We start from the raw sequence: 5,285 nt of genomic DNA, 5'->3' as shown, positions 1-5,285 counted from the left end.
AAGTGAAATGGAAGAAGGAAATTTAGACAAAAGCAGAGCTCTCTTTCGCTCTCCATCTCTTTGGACATAACCACATTTAGCTGGTATGATACAATAACGTCATATTGTCAGGCAGTTCTCCTCCATCGAATGGCAGCTCTTAAATGCTCCGACATAAAATATCTGTCTGCTGCAATTTCATCTTGCCATTTGCAGCACTTATTCCTGAAGAAAAACGAAGGAATGTCGTATTACCCTTGCCAGTGCACAATCAATTGAACAGATTCAGTCTCTTCCAGTTTTCCTTTCTGTTACAATTATAACAGGTGTGTGCAAACCGCTGTAGCCAGTTGGATGTTTAGTGTGGAGTAGTTTATCGTTACTCATTAGGGAATCACATTATAATTGGATCTTGTTGAAGTTAACATGAAATAATATTCACAACAGGAGTGGGAAACAATCAGAATTTAAGAGCTGGCTCACATTCAAATCATGAGTTGGAATTAATAAAATCAAAACAGAGGAGTTCATCAGTCAAACAGAACAAAATAAGCCAAAATTAACTTGATTACTATCATGTGCTCTTTCATTAAATATAATGAGATTATATACAGACTACCGTTCAAAATGTTTGGGTAGGCAAGGTTTTGGAAAGAATTATCTTATGCTCACCAAGACTGCATTTATTTAATCAAAAATACAGAGATTATTACAATTTAAAATAACTGTTTTCTCTTTGAATACATTTCAAAATGCAATTTATTCCTGTGATGCAAAGCTGGATTTTCAGCACCATTACTCCAGTTTTCAGTGTCACATGATCCTTCAGAAATCATTGTTGATACGCTGATTTGCAAGCTCAAGAAACATTTCTGATTATCAATGTTGAAAATCGTTCTTGCTGCTTAAGTTTTTTGTGGCAATTGATATTTTTTGGGGTTGTTTGATGAATAGAAAGTTTAAAATAACAGCATTTATAAATAAAAAATCTTTTGTCGTGCTCTTTACTATCACTGAATAAGAGTCTAAAGGTTTTTCGAAAAAATCTTACTGACTCATATCAGGTTAACATATTTTGATGAAAGATTACAAAGACTAAGAACTTTATTTCAGAATAACATACTGATGAATTGTGCTAAAAAAAGAGCAGGAATATTTGTTAATACAAATAAAGGCGATTTTAATTTCGTGTTGATCTAAAAAGGATATTCTGAACTTCTCCAGCATGAAGAGTAAATGTGTTTCTATCTTTCGCTTCCCTTCACTTTTTCTCTTTGTGCTGATCTTCAAATCATTTTAACATCCTCTGGCCTCCTGGGGGATGAAAGGAAAAACCCAGGCACAGAAGTTTGAGAATAAATTATCTTTTCATAATGAATGCAGATTCCTTGAGAAATGTATTAATCATTCTCTTGTGCTTGTAATGCATTTATCATGTTTTAACCCCTTAACTGTCACCCCCCCCCATTTTTAAAAAAATGTGCACTATCCAAACTTAAATTGTTGTCATTTATGAACACTTTGGAATACAGGCATAAGGTTTTGAGAATTAAAGTATCAAAAAGTTATGCTAGTTTAAATTTACTGTAACGAAAATGCAATTTTATATATAATAAATATTTGACATAACAGGTTTTACTCTAAAAGTGGTATAATATTAAAGCCTTATGTCTAAATAAGTTATGTTCCAAATTTGAAGTTGATATGAAAAAAAATGTAGGTTCCTGTGAGATTTTATTTAGGGCGTTATATCACAAACAGCCACAGGGTGCCATCCAAACTCCATTAACATTTTTAATGCATTTTTCTGTCACAAATGTCTAGATTTCTCTGTCAATATTACTTCTATCTCAAAATAACCAAATATGGAATCCTGAGACTCAGACCTTTCCAATTATATGTTTTTTGTCAAGATTATAAAAAGATTTGATTGTAAAAGAGCATAATGCATTTTGTAATATGACACTTGACACCGCCCACTAAGGGGGAGGAGACCGCCAAAAGATTTTAAAGTACCATTTCCATGGTAACGTAATGTCCGATTTCAAAATGGTTTTCATTGGATAAATCTTGGGTTTCTAAGCTTTCAAATGATATATGTTGATGATGATTACTAAAGGATTTGATAGAGAAAATGGACAACAAAAAAAAGAGTGCCAAGCGTCCCACAGGTGGGACGGTGACAGTTAAGGGGTTTTAAACCAGATGTATCTACGTTTTTTTAACCTTGAAATATCAGCTTCAAAATCATTTTGAAGGTACACTGATTCTAATAAGGCGAATGGCTTCTGTCTGTTTCTTTTTTCGTGCTTCCCTGCAAACGTATGTTCTGGGAGTATGTAAGTAAGTGGGTACGAAATTGCGCAAAAAGGGCGGATTTCTTGATGGCAGAAACAAATGCACAGTGTACAATGATCTACTGTAATTATGACAGGGAATTCCACTCACTTAACTGTGAAAAATACACAAAACTACATACAATTGCTATAAAGGAGACATACTGTTGTTTCTGCACTATTAGCATCACTAAACAAATGTAAAAAGATTTCCACAACACTTCGACTGACAGTTGAAAATCACACCCTCAAATTCACACCACTGGTTGAATTTAGTGTTTCTTTGTTGAACTGGTCATATTGGGGGGTGTTTAAACAACATGACTTGCATGAAAAATATAAAACTCTGTATGCGTTTTGTTCATTCGTTTACACGACAACAGTGTTTTGGGGGCCTAAAACCACAAGCATTTGAACATTTTGAAAAGTGCAAGTTTTTAAAAACGATATCGTTATTGTCTCTGTGTTAACTACGGAAACGCGAATTTGTGAAAGTGGTGACATCAAGTGTATGCGCATTACATGTTCAGGTTATAGGAATGTGTATGTGCGCAGACACATACTGTTTGTTTACAAATTGACATCGCCAACTACTGGCCTCACATGCAAAATACAGCATTTTTAGTCATTTTCACAGATCTGTTTGAGCAGGGATCATTTCGACAATGTTATCATCTGTACACAACACTTTTCAAAAACACAGAAGAAAAACTTTTTTCCATTTTTAGTACAATCATTGTCAAGTAAATGTACCCTTAGTCAAATTTGGCTTGTTAGAATGGCTCAGTGAACCCCTGCTGGTAGATATTGGAATTACACAATTTGGACACAAAAACATATTTCTCCTTCTGGCAGCCATTTAAATGCAGCTGTGTAATTCTGGCCGTATTTTTTTTTTGCTTCATAGATGTTATGGTACATTTTAAAGACTCTTGTGGACTTCTATTTGAAGTAATACTGGGACTCTGCTTGTTTTTGTAGGACCATCAGCCAATGAGCATCTTTATGTCACGTTCCAGCAGTTCCAAAACCATTAGTTACTTAGTCACTAAAGTATTTTAACAGAAAAATGACACATTCATTGTAATTTTTTTTTTACAGAGATTAGAGTCTAACAGGTGTAACATTTGTAATATTTGATCCTGAATCATTATGGCATCATTTACTACCCTAATGCCACCTTACCTTGGCATCACACTATAAATATCCAAGAAAAAAAAAAGAAAAAAAAAATTTATATTATTGAACAAAAATATATTAGGTTGATTTTATTGAAAAGAATTAAAAAAGTTATATTTCAGGTGTCCGGTCACTTTTGACCGCGAAGACCATGAGTGTGACTCACAAATGAGTAGCACACAAGGGGTTAATTCTTAAATCTTTTGCAGTTAACGTGTCTTTTCTTCTCCACCGTTTTTTTTTTTTTTTTGGATGTGGGATTATTTGCATAACGCCGCCCAAATGTTCACGCAAAGAAAGAAGGAGTAACTTTTATTCTCACTGTAGTATTGTTGCTGCCGCCATGTCGCGAGGACGCGTGTGTGTTTGTGTTCTGTGTGTTTCATTGTGAAAGCGAAACTACTTTGTTTGGCCTTTCAAAAAGAGAACATATCCACTTCGTCATGCCTGGAGCTGATCCATGCTGGTCGCTGAGGAAATACATCAACTTTGCACTGTGGATCGCCGTATTGGCTTTCACCGTGGACGAACCGGAGTCCAGCCCGGGGTCGTCACATGTGGTTACCGCAAGCACGTCGGCCGCGGCGTTCTCAAGCCCGCCCGCCACCGCTCACTCAGGCCCACTGCCGCTCACTCAAGCCCGCCATGTGAAACTACTTTGTTTGGTCTTCCAAAAGAGGACATGACTAGAAATCAGTGATTAAGTTGTATTTACAACACTGTTCCAGAACACTTCAACCCAAATATTCAGATGTGTGCAGCGCATTTTATGGAGGACTGTTTCCTGATCCTGGTAGAGTAGACTACAATGCCGGCTGTTCTGACTCACATACTGTAAGTACGTTTTCATATTTAAAGAATTTGCCACTGACGATTCAAAAGCGAGTTTTGAGCAGTTTAGAGTAGCGCTTGTTCTTTGTCATTTCTATGATCACAAATGAAGACATGGTTTTATGTTTACACCGCGCGATGCAATGCAACACGGAAAAAGACAGTATAAGTTAATGATTATGATTATAATCCGTAATTATGTCCCCACTGGATGCAACAAATGCCTAGTTTTATAATGGGTTTTAATGTTTTTGTCTAGTCACTCCGCACAGGACAAGGCATCACAGTATGGTAAGGGGCGTAACATTTCCGTCACACGCTTGAGGTATTCGGCCAATCACAGCACACCTCACTTTTCAGACCGATGAGCTTTGTAAAAATCGACGCGTCTCAGAAAGGCGGGGCATAGAGGAGAAACAATAATGTACAGTATGTGGAAAATAATGTGTTTTTTGAACCTTAAATGGCATAAACACATTTCATTACACCAAATACACCAACTAATGTTATTTTTAGCAACATCATATGATCCCTTTAACTTTGCAATTTCTGTATTGCATTAGTTTTGAATATTTCTCATGGGGATTTAGTAATTTTTGACATCTCAATCTGAGTTAAACCTCTTTTTTGGCTCATTTTATCAGTAAAAGAAAACACACCTAATAATTCTGCACACCTGACTATAAGAAGTGTTTCACTTCCAGCCTTCATGGACAATTATATATCACTTATAAATAATTAAATACAAAATCAATAGTAGTTATTAAGATTGATATGGTTTGGAATTGGTAAAATGTGCTTGGAAAAAAATGTCATCAGAATATCAACGTGCCTAATAATTATGCACGCAGTGTGTGTGTGTGTATATATATATATATATATATATATACAATCTACGATGGATATCGATGGATATATGGATATATATATATATATATATATATATATATATATATATAT

Source organism: Sinocyclocheilus grahami, unplaced genomic scaffold, assembly GCF_001515645.1.
Source record: "Sinocyclocheilus grahami isolate Dianchi unplaced genomic scaffold, SAMN03320097.WGS_v1.1 scaffold261.1, whole genome shotgun sequence".
NCBI classification, from domain to species: domain Eukaryota; kingdom Metazoa; phylum Chordata; class Actinopteri; order Cypriniformes; family Cyprinidae; genus Sinocyclocheilus; species Sinocyclocheilus grahami.
The sequence above is the reverse complement of the archived record's forward strand: the minus strand, read 5'-3'. Positions refer to the sequence as shown.